The sequence below is a fragment of the Eschscholzia californica genome, unplaced genomic scaffold (assembly GCF_041429995.1).
Source record: "Eschscholzia californica isolate CP2 unplaced genomic scaffold, dmEscCali1.0.p SCAF_2, whole genome shotgun sequence".
NCBI classification, from domain to species: Eukaryota; Viridiplantae; Streptophyta; class Magnoliopsida; order Ranunculales; family Papaveraceae; genus Eschscholzia; species Eschscholzia californica.
In genome coordinates, this window is record NW_028238309.1 from 49,518,585 (window position 1) to 49,534,037 (window position 15,453).

At 34.3% G+C, this 15,453-nt stretch overlaps 3 non-coding genes across 3 annotated transcripts; all 3 read right to left on the reverse strand.

Annotated features, from left to right (window-relative positions):
• Positions 1-11,788: 11,788 nt before the first annotated feature.
• LOC147558680 (small nucleolar RNA R12) lies at positions 11,789-11,865 on the reverse strand. Its single transcript, XR_015235534.1, has one exon. It is a non-coding gene; the product is annotated as a small nucleolar RNA R12 (small nucleolar RNA).
• Positions 11,866-12,132: 267 nt separating this feature from the next.
• Positions 12,133-12,225, reverse strand: LOC147558681 (small nucleolar RNA SNORD24). Its single transcript, XR_015235469.1, has one exon. It is a non-coding gene; the product is annotated as a small nucleolar RNA SNORD24 (small nucleolar RNA).
• A 163-nt stretch (positions 12,226-12,388) lies between these two features.
• On the reverse strand, positions 12,389-12,465 carry LOC147558682 (small nucleolar RNA R12). The gene has a single exon (XR_015235524.1). It is a non-coding gene; the product is annotated as a small nucleolar RNA R12 (small nucleolar RNA).
• Positions 12,466-15,453: the final 2,988 nt, after the last annotated feature.

Here is a 15,453-nt window from a genome sequence, read left to right on the forward strand (position 1 = left end):
ATCCCAAAAAACATTGTATAGCTTGAGTGAAATGATGGGCCTAGAAAGGTTACCCTAAATAGGTCTACACCCGCAAGTACACGGGCGTCAAGTAATAATTCCGGTAAGACCGGTTCGTTCCTCAGAGACTAGTTAAACCTATTCTAAAATTAGGAAGTAATAAGATTGTAAAATGATTTGGTTTTTGGTTTTTAAAATAAAATTACGGGAATGAAAATGAACTCAAATGGGGAGAGGAGTCTAGGGTTTAGGATTCCACCACATAAAATCACTTTTAGAAACAAATACTTAAAATGGTTAATTCTCTTTTTTATAACTCAGAATTTCGGATAATGAACTATCCTAATTCCGGGAGATGTTTTCGTTAAAACCGAATAAAACATAACAATGTAATCATTTTATTTTAAATAAATAAATCTCTAAACTACTATTTATCAATTAATAAGTATGAACCGTCAAATGATTTAACATAAGCACGATGCATCAAATCGAAAAGTATAAATAGTGAAAAGAAAATCTATTTATCAAACTAAAACGAATTAAACTATGAAGCATTAATCAAGAGGTAATCAATAAAAATTATATCTCTAAAAGATCAAAAATGGGTTTCATCGTAAAACCCTAGATGAGAGATTTAGCTATTCATGATCAACGAGATTAAAATTAATAGAAGGATAAGAGAGAAAATGAAAGAAGAGAACTAAGTTTTTCTCACTGATTTTCCATCTAAGAGCCAAACGTGCCCTTAAGGAAAATACTTTTCCAGCAACTAGGAAAATGAATTTCCAGCAACATTCTTTAGTCCCAAACAGGGTCTTCTTCTCCACTTTATCTCTCTCTACTATTTTCTTTTATTTCAATCCAGAGAATGGAAATTGTGATGATTCCCTCTGCTCAACTCTCTATCTCTCTCACAAAGAAGAAAATTGAACAATTGAATGAAGATTATATTAAATGGGGAATGATAAAACAATCCTCTCACTCTCTCTAATTCACTCTCACTCTCTGTTTCTCTTTACAGATAACTCTCTCTCTCTACTCTGTTTCTTTCAATTTCTCTCTCTCTTTCTCAAACACTCTCAAGAAAAACAGAAAAGAAAAAGAAGTGAAACAAAAATAAAAACTATTCTAAACCTCTGTTCGACTCTCTCTCTCTCTCTCTCTCTATAAATTATTCTTGAAGTTCATGAGAGGATGAAGAAGAACATATTTTTCTGTTTTTGCTCAAGAAATAATTAAGCTCTTCCCCTCCAAGATGAGATATCCTTCAATGCTCTGTTTTCCGATATTTATATAAGTAGAAGAAAATAGTTGCAGCTCTAATTTCTCATTCTTCAATCTTTCCCAGAAATCTCCTTATCCATCTCCCGGTGTCTCTTGTCATATCTCTCAGAAATAGAAGTAAATCCAATCAAAAGAGATAAATCTCTTTCTCTCTCTACTGTCAAATTGATAATGAAAGAAAAAGAGTGATTCACATAATCTCCACATACCTTCTCTGTAAAATACCCAATCTCCATCAAATCCCTCTAGTCAGTAACAAGATGAAGGAAGAAATTTCCTTCTCTCTCTTTCTAGAAAATAACTAGTTCATCTCTGAAATATATCTCTGTTTCTTTAAAAGAGCTGAAATATCTTTCATAAAATATCATTCTCAATCAAATCTCTATCTCAGCATAGTAATAGAGGGATATCCAGCTTCAATGTCTCTCATAACCGAATCAGAGAAGAAATCTTCTGTTCAATCTCTATATCAAATCAAAACCCTTTTCAGCCAACGCCTCTTTAGGTTAAAGAAAATCTCTTCAATATCTTTCCTTTCTCTCTCTACTGTATGATCTCTTTCTTTGCTATGTTTTATTTCTTCCCAAGAGAAAGATATTCTCTTTCTACTTTATATTTCCATAAGTTAGAAATGAGAGATAAAGAGGGAAAGATCAGCCATAAGTTTTCTTTTGGAAATAATGAATGGATGGATGGTGGAAGAGAAAATAAAGGGAAGGTTGTGAATTGGTTGGTTTGTTTCCTTTTGTTTAGTAAAGAGATAAGAGATAAAAAAGGATTTCCCAACAACTTTGGGAACATTCACGTGAAACTTACTGGCCAAAAAGAAAGAAAAGGAAGTAGTTATGGTGTGTTGCAGCCATGCAAATATGGAACATCTCTCAACTAAAATCACGCCACGTAATCCTTCCCTGTCTCAAAATTACCCCGATGGTTAATAATACTTGACCCAAATTTTGACTTAAGCTAATCTTCTCATTCCGCCTCCGACTCGACTCCCGTTTTCGTCGTTGGATCCGTATTGGACTCTACTTTCACATGAGCACTAATATTGAACAGAATATCCTTTTCATTAAAATGACCAAAATGCCCATCTTTTATCCATTTTCGCGCTAAACTCCTTAGAAACACCTGAGTAAGGAAACAAAAGCAAAACATCAGAGTAACAGCTCGAAATAGACTAACTAGTCCAAATTAAGATATTCAGATGAGGCATTTTCATGACTCACCAAACATCCCCAAACTTAGATTTTGCTAGTCCTCGAGCAAAACAGAAAAATAAAATCAAACCCATTTCACCACTTTCGTCGGGACTCACGATTGCACTTAGCACGTGCAACAAGCCGTTAAACCTCTAGGTTACCCCTAGAGGACGAGTTTTGTCTCGTGAGGGTTTGCAGTGAATATACCCACAAAATTCAGAAATTTCAAAATCCAATAGGGTCTAAATATGATATGGACTAAAAATGTTTATCCGGTAGATTTTTGAAAGTTAATAAAAATAAAATCCAAGTCGACCAGACCATACAAAAGCTAAAAATCTCTTCACTAGTAATCAAGACCTAAAGTGCACGTGACCAGCCAATATGAGTATCATTTCGGTTCAGAACAGACAAAACCTTGATTACCTTCTCAATACATTTCGCCTCGACTACTGCCTCACGGTCATACACTCAGAAATCAAAGTCACTCAAGAATGGTTCACTCTATGTGTTAGTATGAATATGAAGGAAAACTCAACACATGAAAAAGACGGACTAAAATTTTGTGGACGACTGATCTCAAAGAAAGGAAACAACCACTAATACGGAATGGGGAAGCTAACCAACTCTTCTCACCTGATCTACTTTCTAACAATGCTTCCTAGAGGTCGATAGACTAAGGATGAACTAGAACTCCTGAGAACTCGACGTCTTCAAATCTTCAAGAACTAATTCAAGGGATAAACACTTAAACTAAACAAACACACTTTTTCTTTGATTTTTCTATTTCTTTTTATTTATTTATTTTCTTCTTTTTTTTTTTTTTTTTTTTTTTTTTTTTTTTTTTTTTTCAATACGCTTCTGGTAATAAAACTCAAAATACACAACATACTTTCTTAACACTTTCCTTCGGTATAATTCTCTCCACTTTGCTTCATGCCTTATTCTCAGGGTTCTAACAAATAGATTTCTATCTTCCTCTAGTTGACACTGTTTTCAAGTTTCTCAGACTACAAGAGAAAGGTTTACTTCCTGATGACATCCCTATTGGTTGTAAAATTTGAACTCAGGAGATCAAATGAGTTCTTCTTTCAATATTGCGAGGTTGAGTAGCTCTTCATTCTACTCAGAATTAGCTCAGAAGAGATCACTCAAAACAACAAGAAAGGCGCAGAATCTCACATAGGTTAAGTCTCCACTAATGATTGATTAAGTTCTCTCAGAAAAGTCAACTCTTCACCTATCTAACACTCACATGGCTAGTGCACAAACAACTTCAAGACTCGAAATTCGTGGAAAAACCTTTAGCAAATGGATAGTCTGACAAACTAGACTCTATAACTATTAACAAGCAAAAACAACTAGACTCACATTTTCAATCCAAAAATTTTAAAATTTTGAAAAATTTTGAACCCTTTTGAATTTTTGAAATAAGGACTTAGCAAAAAATTCATTCCCCTATCCCCAAACTTAAACCGAACATTGTCCTCAATGTTCTGAAGACTATGCAAAAAATAACAGGGTGAAGGGAGAGATATTACCCGATTCAGCGTCCTCTGCATGGGTTGCCTCCCAGAAAGCGCTAAGTTTAACGTCTTCAGCCAGACGAAACAGATGATTCGAAAAATGGAAAAAATTATACCTACTGGATTACAGAAGTGTAACTAACTGTAAACCAATTTTCGATACATCTGTGGGTCCACCCAAAACACAAAGTTTTCAATGAACGATAGTCTCACATTTTTGTGAATTGGTGATAGTGTAAGTGAGACTATCAAATAAGAAGGGCAATCCCCAAACTTAGACGACATTAAGGTCGCTAAGTTTGGCATCGCACTAGAGAGAGTATATAACGGATAGAAGGGGTCATTATATTGATGATAGACATAGGGAGAGAGTGTTTCCAAATCTACCCATGGTTTTGAGGGACAAAATGCAAAGTAGTCTAGAGGACTATCAACGACACCTGGACTTAAATTGGAGGTCTCTAAAACAAGTACTTCGGGTTCCTTCAATGGAGAAACCCTAATATCAGACTCACACTCCCTAGAAGTCGGTTTAGATAAACCTTCTATACTCTCTTTGATCGCGATGTACTCAGGGTCCTTAAAGAATTCTATATCCTCACCAAAGTCAAGCGAGACAATGGTCTCATTTAACACATTTATCAACCATGATTCATCGTCCTTAAGCGAGTCAGACGACTTCAAATCAACAACCTCTCCATGTTGGGACCACGATCTATCCATCTCTCATTCAAAATTTTTTTTTTTTTTTTTTTTTTTTTTTTTTTTTTTTTTTTTTTTTTTAACACGAAAACCAAGGAAGCACTATGAAGATCTTATAAAAAGTACCCACTAACAGGGGATTCGTGGGTGATTAGAAAAATTACCTCCCGTTCAAGACGGGCGATGACCTTTGTAGACGACCCGGGCCACTCTTCCCTTAAGTGTCCGAACCCGAGGCTTCATTTGATTTTCGGTTACAATTTAAAAGCCCTCTAATTTAGGGTCAAAACTTTAATCCAAAAGAAAGTACTAAAAGTCTAAGTCTCTCTCTCACCAAAAATAAAAAAATAAAAATAAAACTGTAAATTTCTTCTTTTCGACTCCTCCTCCTTGTTTGCGCCTTCTCTTTCGCTCCTTAATGCCCTACACACCAAAAATAGAGAAGCAAGTCAAAGTGGCCAAAAATCAAAACTTACCAAAAATAAAAACTTTCCAAGATTAGAACAAATTTAAAACATAGTCCCCGGCAGCGGCGCCAAAAACTTGATGGGCCTAGAAAGGTTACCCTAAATAGGTCTACACCCGCAAGTACACGGGCGTCAAGTAATAATTCCGGTAAGACCGGTTCGTTCCTCAGAGACTAGTTAAACCTATTCTAAAATTAGGAAGTAATAAGATTGTAAAATGATTTGGTTTTTGGTTTTTAAAATAAAATTACGGGAATGAAAATGAACTCAAATGGGGAGAGGAGTCTAGGGTTTAGGATTCCACCACATAAAATCACTTTTAGAAACAAATACTTAAAATGGTTAATTCTCTTTTTTATAACTCAGAATTTCGGATAATGAACTATCCTAATTCCGGGAGATGTTTTCGTTAAAACCGAATAAAACATAACAATGTAATCATTTTATTTTAAATAAATAAATCTCTAAACTACTATTTATCAATTAATAAGTATGAACCGTCAAATGATTTAACATAAGCACGATGCATCAAATCGAAAAGTATAAATAGTGAAAAGAAAATCTATTTATCAAACTAAAACGAATTAAACTATGAAGCATTAATCAAGAGGTAATCAATAAAAATTATATCTCTAAAAGATCAAAAATGGGTTTCATCGTAAAACCCTAGATGAGAGATTTAGCTATTCATGATCAACGAGATTAAAATTAATAGAAGGATAAGAGAGAAAATGAAAGAAGAGAACTAAGTTTTTCTCACTGATTTTCCATCTAAGAGCCAAACGTGCCCTTAAGGAAAATACTTTTCCAGCAACTAGGAAAATGAATTTCCAGCAACATTCTTTAGTCCCAAACAGGGTCTTCTTCTCCACTTTATCTCTCTCTACTATTTTCTTTTATTTCAATCCAGAGAATGGAAATTGTGATGATTCCCTCTGCTCAACTCTCTATCTCTCTCACAAAGAAGAAAATTGAACAATTGAATGAAGATTATATTAAATGGGGAATGATAAAACAATCCTCTCACTCTCTCTAATTCACTCTCACTCTCTGTTTCTCTTTACAGATAACTCTCTCTCTCTACTCTGTTTCTTTCAATTTCTCTCTCTCTTTCTCAAACACTCTCAAGAAAAACAGAAAAGAAAAAGAAGTGAAACAAAAATAAAAACTATTCTAAACCTCTGTTCGACTCTCTCTCTCTCTCTCTCTCTATAAATTATTCTTGAAGTTCATGAGAGGATGAAGAAGAACATATTTTTCTGTTTTTGCTCAAGAAATAATTAAGCTCTTCCCCTCCAAGATGAGATATCCTTCAATGCTCTGTTTTCCGATATTTATATAAGTAGAAGAAAATAGTTGCAGCTCTAATTTCTCATTCTTCAATCTTTCCCAGAAATCTCCTTATCCATCTCCCGGTGTCTCTTGTCATATCTCTCAGAAATAGAAGTAAATCCAATCAAAAGAGATAAATCTCTTTCTCTCTCTACTGTCAAATTGATAATGAAAGAAAAAGAGTGATTCACATAATCTCCACATACCTTCTCTGTAAAATACCCAATCTCCATCAAATCCCTCTAGTCAGTAACAAGATGAAGGAAGAAATTTCCTTCTCTCTCTTTCTAGAAAATAACTAGTTCATCTCTGAAATATATCTCTGTTTCTTTAAAAGAGCTGAAATATCTTTCATAAAATATCATTCTCAATCAAATCTCTATCTCAGCATAGTAATAGAGGGATATCCAGCTTCAATGTCTCTCATAACCGAATCAGAGAAGAAATCTTCTGTTCAATCTCTATATCAAATCAAAACCCTTTTCAGCCAACGCCTCTTTAGGTTAAAGAAAATCTCTTCAATATCTTTCCTTTCTCTCTCTACTGTATGATCTCTTTCTTTGCTATGTTTTATTTCTTCCCAAGAGAAAGATATTCTCTTTCTACTTTATATTTCCATAAGTTAGAAATGAGAGATAAAGAGGGAAAGATCAGCCATAAGTTTTCTTTTGGAAATAATGAATGGATGGATGGTGGAAGAGAAAATAAAGGGAAGGTTGTGAATTGGTTGGTTTGTTTCCTTTTGTTTAGTAAAGAGATAAGAGATAAAAAAGGATTTCCCAACAACTTTGGGAACATTCACGTGAAACTTACTGGCCAAAAAGAAAGAAAAGGAAGTAGTTATGGTGTGTTGCAGCCATGCAAATATGGAACATCTCTCAACTAAAATCACGCCACGTAATCCTTCCCTGTCTCAAAATTACCCCGATGGTTAATAATACTTGACCCAAATTTTGACTTAAGCTAATCTTCTCATTCCGCCTCCGACTCGACTCCCGTTTTCGTCGTTGGATCCGTATTGGACTCTACTTTCACATGAGCACTAATATTGAACAGAATATCCTTTTCATTAAAATGACCAAAATGCCCATCTTTTATCCATTTTCGCGCTAAACTCCTTAGAAACACCTGAGTAAGGAAACAAAAGCAAAACATCAGAGTAACAGCTCGAAATAGACTAACTAGTCCAAATTAAGATATTCAGATGAGGCATTTTCATGACTCACCATGAAATCAGTACCCACTAGATCCCAGAGAGTTCTGAAAAACATGGACGAGAAGCCATCCGGACACGGGGCTTTGTCAAGGCCAGCACACGATAATGCCTCTGACACTTCATCTCGTGTCGCCGGTGCATCAAGAAGTTGTGATGATCCCGGGTCTAAGGTGTGAGGAAACACAAAGCCCATTAGGATAGTATCTTCATCCTCATGTGGAGCAGTCATTCCTAGCAAGCCTTCATAGTAGTTCACAAACATGGTGGGGATCACTTAAGGATCAGAAATCTCGGCCCCATCACCCCCTCGTACCTTTGTAACGTTATTTCGAGCTCTTCTTTCCTGCACAGAAGACTGAAAAAAAACGATTATTTTGATTGTTAAGTGTTAGCCAATACGTGAGTTTTTCTTCCCGACATAGTGTTGGATCCATGGGATTCTCAAATAGCCTGTCTTGACATTCATTCATTTTTGTTCTAGCCAAGTCCACCTGATTAGGCATGTTAACAAACCTCATACCTTTCCATTGAATAATCCTATTTTTTACCGCCTTTAGTTTCAGAGACCAGTTGATGCATCGGATTACCTTGTACTTCAAGCGCCCATGTTGTTGTAACCATATCAATGAAACCAAGCTCCTCCATCCAACAATTAAAAAATTTAAAAGATCTTTTCCCAGAATTTCGGATCACTTCTAAAGAAACCACCATGGGTGTATGATCTGACCAGCCTGGTGGGAGTAATTCGGCTTTGATACTTGGAAATATATCAAGTTTTGATAAAATGTTCTGATCACCTGCCCAAGAATTAGTCCAGGTGTACCGATAACCTGTATATGGACAGTCTAGGAGATGACTATTGTGTATCCATTGATTAAAATCATAGTAGTTACTCAGACGCACCTCATCACCCCCTACCTTATCATCAGCATGGAGTATTGAATTGAAATCTTCCATGAATAACCATGGTAAATCATACCCACTGACTAGGTCTTCAATCTCAGCCGACATGAGAGCCCGTCCAGCTGAGAAAGTATGGCCATATGCTACAACTATCATGAACAATTTTCCTTTCCAATCCACCCAACAAGCAATCAGTTGGGCAAAAATATGTATTTGTTGAACTGACAACACGTTCGGGTTCCACATATGCCATATACGACCATCACCACCCCCATCATAGTTGTTCAAATAGGACCAAAAAGGGTTAAGACTATGCTGAATTTTAGCTTTCTTATTTTGCATAACCTTCATTTCCACAATACCACACAAACTCAATTTTCTAACACGTATAAGGTCTCGCATCTCCATGATCTTTTTATCATCATTCAGTCCTCAGACATTCCAGCAACCAACACTAACCATTTATAATTTGTGAAGATTTCCGACCTATCAATTTTGAATTTTCGGTGGACCAAGTACCTAGTAATCTGCCCTTTGGCTCCATCAATTCCTTTCTTCTAGCTGAATTATTAACTACTCCCGAGTTCTTGGTCCCCAAAGCCCCTTTTTGCGGTATGTATTCGCCCCCAGAGTCACTCTCACTTGAGGTTTTCTATCATTTTACTTGTCTTATCATCACGCACCCTGGGGTGTTCTGCATAATGAATCACTGTAGAAGTGCTTAAAATCAATCCCTTCTATAACAAGGGACTAAGATAGTTTCATTTTCTTTGTTATTTATATTTTTAGTCCATTCGTACTTTAATTAATTGTTGTAAGGATGTTCAGAGAATTTTACTTTGGATCGAAATTGCGCGAATTTACCTCCATCTTTCCAAGTAGAAGTTAATTCATTAAATCAGTGGAGACTACACAAGTTCAGGCTCTTTAAGACAGACTATTCTCATGTTCTGTGTACAAAAGTTACTAAATCAATACAAATAAACATTTTCTTGGATCATTTGTATTCTAGCTTCGAGTTTGTCAATCACTTGTATAGTTGTCTATCGAATTAAGCTCGTATACTTTGTTCTACATGAAGAACTTTGGACTCATCTCATACCATATTGTGTCGTTATAAACTATCAATTTAATATTCTTTAAGCAAAACTTAAATATATGTGAAATAGATGATTGAAAACATAGTGATTCACAAAAATGAATTGAATAGAATTATACATTATAAATATTATGAATTTTATTATAATATTAAGTTGGAACAACTTTAGTTCAACCCATAAAAATAACATATAAATGGTGAAGATGCTGATTGGATTTTAGTTTACTCCAATATCACAACAAATTTTTTGCATTTGACTAGCTATGTTTCTTTAACCAACCCATAAAATGCCTATCAATAATTTAACTCAAGAAATAAGCTCATGAGGTAAAATATACATTGACCTTAAGCATGAAATAGAAAACAATCATTCTCCATTAATGAGTTCTTGGATCATGAACTTTGTATGCATGAATTGCAACAGAATAATCTTATTTCTCATCAAATTCATATTTTCCTTTGTCTAGGAAAACTTCTCATACAATCACATCATATGATATGGATACATTGGAGATCAAAATATTACTGTTACGAAACATGAACTCCGGATATACCAACATACAATTAAAAAAGATTGCTAATAATACCAAACTTGTGTTGAGCAGTACAATTTTGAAAGTAAATATAGTTTTTACTGGAAATCACGTCAAGTGGTTCAAATATCTACCATAAAAACAAGCAAATTACCACATGTCTAAATTTTCAAAAAATAAATCGTGAACCAAAATCTTATTCTTTTTTTTTTTTTGTTGAAATAAAAGCCGTCCTAACAACATAACCTAAGAGCAACAATGGTACAAAGAGACTGGAAGATCGAATAGAGACAGCCACACCCAGGATCCCGCATGCGAACGACTCCATTTGGCTATTTGGTCCGCTTTGTGGTTGTCTTCTCTGTGAATATGGGTATAGAGAACTTTGCAGAAATTTGCTTCGAGCTGATGTACTGTGTCTATAATTTTGTTTGCTTGCCAGGAGATATCTGAGGAAACGTTGTTGAAGATCTGAACCATATTACTATTATCACTTTCTATATGAAGATAGGAAATGTTCTTTTTCATGGCCCATTGGAGAGCTTTAATGATCGCCCAACACTCCCCTTCTTCCGCATTTTGTCCTCGAACGTTGCAGGCCATTGCAGCAATGAATTTTGCTTTGTCATCATACATAATGCAACCAATACCTACTAATTCATGTTCACTCAAAAAAGAGGCATCCACATTAATCTTAATATAGGGCGGTTTTGGTGGCGACCATGAGGTAGTTCTGGCAATCTTCTTGTTGATGTTCTGAGGATTTGACGCAAAATCTTATTCTTTGATTTATAGAACTTTTTGCTGGAACCCTTATCTCTAAACTGAAAAGATTTTCACCCCAAAACCAATACATAGAAGAAGAGCATCTTCCTGAAAACTAATTTCATTATCAATTAGAATACATCCCTCTAGAGATGTATGGTTGAAGGACTCTAAAGATCATTTTGTCCCTACTGCTGTAATTTTTTTTGTTACAAGAAAGATAGATTAATACACAAAGAGTACTTACAATATATACTTTGTTAGAAGATAGATAGATTAACAAAAAGAGAAAGAGTCCCGCAATATCTATGTCTAATTATAGTGGAACAACTTCCAAATTTTTACTAAAATTATACTTTCTAGCTAGATCATTGCTTTTCGTATAGATCGTGACTTAAATTGAGTCGGGAGTTCTTTGATCATAGAGACATGTGCCTTGGTTTGCCCGAATTTCTCCTTCTGGTAATCGGGTGTTAATCATGGAAGCATATAAGAATTTAAAGACCTGTCCAGACTCAGTCAGACCACTGGACAGGGACTTATGGTTAGACGGGTACGGTCTACTTCAGTCAGACGGTCATGGTCTCTTGGCACTCAGATGGTCGTGGGCGGGTTTCGGGTTTTAGGGCCAAAATCCTACCCCTAAGCATATCCACAAGTGATCAAACAATTGTTGAACCTTACAACAAGTTTCTACACCAGAAACTCCATATGTGACTCAAGTGCCTATTATAAAATGTGGGGAGATCTGAATGAATGATGAGTCAGAAGTAGCTGATTATGTAATCATTATGTAAATCATAGGGAATCCATCTGTTGTTTCCATCACTCTACATCATTCTTTCATAGATCATCCCCTCAACCAAACCTATAAGAAGAAAATTGACAAAAATGTTGATGAAATAGAATAAAAATTTAACAACTTCGTCACCGAAAATCAGACCTATAGGAAGCATTTTGTGTTACCCAAGGGCAGATTCAATGTTGCATCTTAATTAACAGCAAGAACATTTAGTATTAGTAAAATGAATTGGAAATGAATGCATACTAGTTCATCAAAATATTACCAATAGAAAAGAAAAGGATGAATTTGAACATTGTTAGGCCTCAGAGATCTTGGTGGATAAAAGATCATCAACTAGGGTTTTTTGAAGACCCCATCAAGAGTAGCAAATATTATCCTTACATCACTGGCCAACAATATGCTTTCAAATTCATCCAAATATGATGACAAAACAATCTAAAAAGAAGAGAACTTATGACTTGAATTAGACAAACTATGTACGCATTTGAGCCAGACAACTCATAATCTGAGTCAGAAGAAGATGATTATAAGATGTGGGGAGATCTGACTGAATGATGAGTCAGAAGTAGCTGATTATGTAATCATTATGTAAATCATAGGGAATCCATCTGTTTTTTCCATCATTCTGCATCATTCTTTTTAAATCATCCCCTCAACTTAATTAACCCTAAAAGAAGAGAACAAAAAAACCCTAAATCTCCAAGCAAATTATGAAATAGACTAAAAATTTCCCTACCTTGTCACCGAAAGATCCTAATATTTTCATAAAAAGATATGAAAAAAGGAAAATCAGAGCTAAAGGAAGGATTTTATATTGCCTAACGATAGATTCTTGCTGCATCTTAATTTAACAGCAAGAATTTGCAATATTAGGCTTTTTCTCTCATAATACATAAAAATTGAAAAGATTCAAATGTTAAACTTAAAATTAGTAACCAGAAAAGAAAATCAATCAGATTGATTACCGAAGGCTGGGATTGATAGAGAGAACTTGAAAGCATGAGCTTTCATTATTCCTGACCCCTCTGCTGAAACCCTAACACTATTTTAGTCTATGAGTTGATTGGATTGATGGTAGAGAAAGAATGGCTGTGTTCTACTTATAGCCGTCAGAGGAAACCCTAGTTTCTTTTGATGCTTCTCTTGACCTAGCTTTTCGCGGTAACAACCCATCATGGTATTGGGTTTGATCTATTAGAAGCCCAAGCCCATAATTAACCTTAAAACAGATTTATTAAGGGACCCCATCAAAATATGTACGAACCTCAATGCGTAATGCAAGAAGAGGTTACAACCCAATTCATCTTCGATTCATCGCAATTCACACATATAGATTTGAAAAGGTGGAACAATCTAAAACGCGATCACCATCATCCTGTATAATTCACACATGATCTTATTTTTTGAGTTAAATTCTTGAGTGAGCCATTTTGTGGGTTAATTTATGGTTACATAAGCAACATTCTAAGGCAAAATACTTGAACACTAACATTCTGTTATACATAGAGTATTTTTAATTATATATCCCATTAAGTTTAACTCTGATTAATTTCAGAACGATACAAAGAATTCACCGTTGTTCTAGAGAAACAACACGATAATCCAGTGATTATAAATCACAACCCGGTATACCGAAACAACTAAATGTAAACTAAATGTTCGACGTACATGAATTTCATGGTTGGATCATTGAGGACTTTTTATCTATCCCTAACTCAAAATCGGTTAGGATCACATTTTGCTTTGCTTTCATAAATTACTACAGTTATAAAGTTTTGACAATTGTATGTGCTAAAGTTGTAAACTGAAAAAATGATTTCAACCGTATACTAGGGGCATCTACAGCATATGATAATTGAATGAGTTTTCACGAAATTAAAATATATATGTCGTTTTGGGATGAAAGACTTTTTTTGCTTTAATTCTAATTTTATGTAAGAGCATCTCCAATGCAAAACTACGGCGAGTACCTAAACAATCCTATGTGTTACACCCAATGTAAGATTTCCCGTTTGTCTGCCGGCTCTTTTCTACTTGGCCAATTTAGAGATAGTGGTTCAAGCAAAAAAGTTCTTTAAATTACAGAATAAGATTTTGTTTTACCGTTTTTTCCTGAAAATTTAGATATTTGTGGTAGTTTGTTTGGTTTTATGGTAGATGTTTGAACCACTTGCTGTGATTCCCACTAAAAATGTACTTTCAAAAATTGTTGAATAACACAGGTTTGGAAGTAACGACCTTCATTATTTGTATCTCTATGTCCAAAATCCATATTTTGTAACAAAAATATTTTGATCTCTTAATCACTAAATGTATCCATGTCATATGATGTGATGATACAAGAAGTTTTTCTATACAACGAAAAAATATAAAATTTGATGATAAATAAAACGGGGGATGTGTTTTAAGTCCAAAATCGCATGATCAATGAGTCTAGAGACCAAAGATAATCTGAAATAGAAAATAAATCCACTCAAAGTAAATTACATGTCTATCCTTTCATTCTCTTTTACTGCCTAACCTATCCTAAGTTAAAAAAAAAATAACCTAAAATAATATATACCATAATGTTTAGAGATTCATTAAATGATTTCTTCAAAAACAAACTTTCTTTCCGGAAAAATATATAGTTGCCTTTACCGGTTAGCAGAATACTTTCTTTTATATTTCTATTAGAATTGGGCAAAAGCAAACCGAAGAGAGAGAGAGAGAGCATCGTCACTTTCTAATATATGAACTAGGTTTTGATTTCATTCATCATCAACGTTCAAATTAAACCGAGTGAAAAAGGTGAAAGCATCGAGTGGGAGAGAGAGAGAATCGATTGATGGTTTCATTCATCATCTACAGTAGTGAAGAGTAAGAAAAAACAAACGTTAAAATAAAATGTTAAAAATGTTGTTAGACTCGATAAGATTCTACCAGCATCAAATTTTATTAGAATCAACCTATTCTAACAAATTCATATCAGATGGTAACAGAATCAAGAAAATGCTAGTAAAATACTGAAAATGTAACAAAAACAATTTCACATAATATATTTTAATTACTAAAAAGTATTTGTTAACCTATTGTAACAAGTTCATAAGATGCTAGCAAAATATTCTTGCTTTTTAAACTACTGTATTCAAATTTATTCAACCTATGCTAATAGAATGTAAAAGTTGTTATTAGAATCAATAAGATGCTAGCTAAATAGTATTTGCTTTTTAAAATACTTTATCAAATTCATTCATCAGATGCTAGTAGAATGTAAAATATGCTAGTAGAATCAGTAAGATGCTAGCAAAATAGTTTGCTTTTTAACCTTACAAAAGAATTTGTAGATGTTTAATTGGATCGAGGTAGAGATAAAAAGCAAATCACAAATTCATACTTTCTTGAAGTTCAAAGAACATAGAGTTACAAAGAGAGAAAATCGTTTTTGGGAGAGAGCATCTCGTTTTAGGTAAATATTGGTTGAATTGGTAGGTTAATTTAGACAAATATCAGTTTTGGAAATAATATATTTTCTTGAATTCAAAGAACATATAGTTACAGAAAGAGAAACTCATGTTTGGGAGAGAGAGAACTAGTTTTAGGTAAATATCCATTGATTTGGTAGGTTACTTTAGAAAAA